At 29.5% G+C, this 2,587-nt stretch overlaps 1 long non-coding RNA gene across 1 annotated transcript; it reads right to left on the bottom strand.

Moving 5' to 3' along the window:
* Nucleotides 1–600: 600 nt before the first annotated feature.
* On the bottom strand, nt 601–1,443 carry LOC133789632 (uncharacterized). Its single transcript, XR_009873645.1, has 3 exons — nt 1,406–1,443; nt 1,035–1,226; nt 601–839 (listed from the first exon to the last, which is right to left on the bottom strand). It is a non-coding gene; the product is annotated as an uncharacterized LOC133789632 (long non-coding RNA).
* Between the last annotated feature and the right edge of the window lie 1,144 nt (nt 1,444–2,587).

Raw genomic sequence — 2,587 nt, 5'->3', positions numbered from 1 at the left:
TGTATACGTTTTATGTTGTAATCGCTTGGGAAATGTAGTTGCTTAGATAGAAAATAAGCAAATCCCAAGATCTTTATCATTATCGTAGACTATAGTTATGATTCACTACAAGAAAAAATGCTTTTAATAAGACAAAAAATGTGTTATCAAAACATACCATAACACTTTTTGACGTGTTAAGACCGACTATGTTATCGTAGGTTAGGTTACTTTACATAACACTTTATCATTGTTATACAGATGGGTTATTATGCTGTCAACGATTACACACTTTCTGTGTTATTTTAATAAATAGATAAGTGTTTAATTATATTATTTATAGTCGATTATATAACATTTCAATACTTATAAATTTGTGTTATACTACAATTTAGTATAACACATTTTTTGTGTTATATAATGAAGTTTGCATAACAAAATTCTTTACTTATAGAAAGTGTTATTGTAATAGATATTATAACACATTTTTCGTATATTTTAATATTTAGATAAGTTTAAATTCTCATTATATATTCATTTATATAACACTAATTTATTCTATTATATTTTTATTTTTTATTTATATAATTCAAATTAGCTTTCTAATATATACTAGCATCATCAAATGAACTTGATTTTCAAATAACAAAAAGTAAAAACATTCAACATTGTATTAACAATCCACAAATTAATTTAAGACATTCAACACTATCATCAACAACAAAATGTTCTTTAAGTATTCAAGTAGTCTTAAATATTCAACATATTGAAAAGTTACTACTTTCAGCACAAAATATTCTACAACTGCCTAACACAAAGCCTTCAAAATTAAGTATCATTTTCTATTTCGCTTGTCACATCTACAAAATAAACAAAGAAATATTTTATTGTTATTATCTAGCATCACAAATTACTTCAAGAAAAATTCTATGGAAATTATTTCCAAGAGAGGACACCACATACAAAATAATGAATTCACAACTACACCAAAGCAAACAAAGAAACCAAAAACTAAATTATAAGACATTGGTTCTTTTTTTAGTATGAAAATGTACCTCTTGGAATAACTTTTTTAGAAGGCCATGCAACTGTGGAACCAACTACTTCTTGTACTGTAAGCATCGCATTATTAGGACGAAATAAGTAAGATTCTGGTACAATATCAGCATTAACCCATACTCGCATAAAGTCTAGTCCAAGAGGCTTTCCATGTACAGTTAACTTTGGATCACTAGAATCCCAACGACCTTCAGTAACAATTACATCTGCCTAGTCAAGCAAGTGGCAAGCATTCTTCGCTTCTGTAAAGTTATGTCTTTTTTCTAGTGCAATACTCTACCAAGTTGATTTTAAAGACAATATATTAGTTTTTGTATTTGTTCTTCTAAAATGAATCATTAAAACAATAACAACTTTGATAATTTACCTTAGGGGAATGAATATTGTTTGACTGCGGTACATTGCGAGACTATCCTTCGCTTGGTGTCGCTTTACCACAACCTAAATATAAAATCAAGATAAGTTTCATTGGAAGAAAAGAAAACCAAGGTTTATAAGTGCACGATAGAATTACCACCTAGTGTTCTTTAAGTAGATTCATCATTTCAGTCATTTTGAGCTTCATGCTCTTCTTCTAACTTGGAGATCTTGCTATTACACATATTAACAACAGTTAGCTTCGACCTTGTTATGCCTCTTTCGTGTCCAATTAAACGACCAGATTTTGGGTTACCAAACAATTTTGTCAAGGCATCCTCATCAGCGTTGTCTGTAGTTCCAGATTTTGGGTCTTCAAGGAGAATCTCATTCAATGAACCATGCATATAAATTAGTATAACTAATGTATGCATTATGGAAAATAAATATAAAATCACAAAAATTAAATGACTAATACTCACAAAAATATCAGATGTCGTTGGGGTTACAGGTTCACCATTCTTCTTGGTATGGGCTCTTCGAAAAGCATCGATCCTAGATATTTTAACATCCTCATTTTATTTTTTCTACACAATACAAGAATAGAGATTATAAAATAGAGACTACAATAATGGAAGCAAAAATACAAATAGTAAAAAAATTAATTATTACCATATCATCGATTGTTCGAGCATATCCTCTTCGACTTAAGGTGTGTGGAACAACTTTCTTTCTTCTCTCTTGTTATTTGGCCCTTATATCCTATTTAATAAATAAGTAAAAGAGGCATAATAGTATTTAATTTAACACCAACAGAGATAAAAGAGGCAGCAACATCGCTTCTTACATCATATTTCTCACCAAATGTTCTTTACTAATTTTTTGGGCAACAAATGCTCTCCATTCTACATCACTTTTGCAATCCAGCTTTAAGGCTAATCGTTCACTCTCATCTTTTGCATTGATAATATCCTTTACAAGTCTAGATTTCACAGATCTCCATAGTTCTGCCATCATTTCAAAGCACATCTGTTTTTGCCAATCATCATGTAAGTCATATTGTGCCCACAATAGAATATAGAATAATATATTATATGTTTAAGTGTATAACTGAATATATAAAAAAAATACAGTCATAAAACTTGTAATTCTACCTGAATAGATGCCCAAAGAACATTTCTCATGAGTGGTG

The sequence above is a fragment of the Humulus lupulus genome, chromosome 7 (assembly GCF_963169125.1).
Source record: "Humulus lupulus chromosome 7, drHumLupu1.1, whole genome shotgun sequence".
Classification (NCBI taxonomy): Eukaryota; Viridiplantae; Streptophyta; class Magnoliopsida; order Rosales; family Cannabaceae; genus Humulus; species Humulus lupulus.
This window is presented reverse-complemented; position numbering and strand designations above follow the sequence as displayed.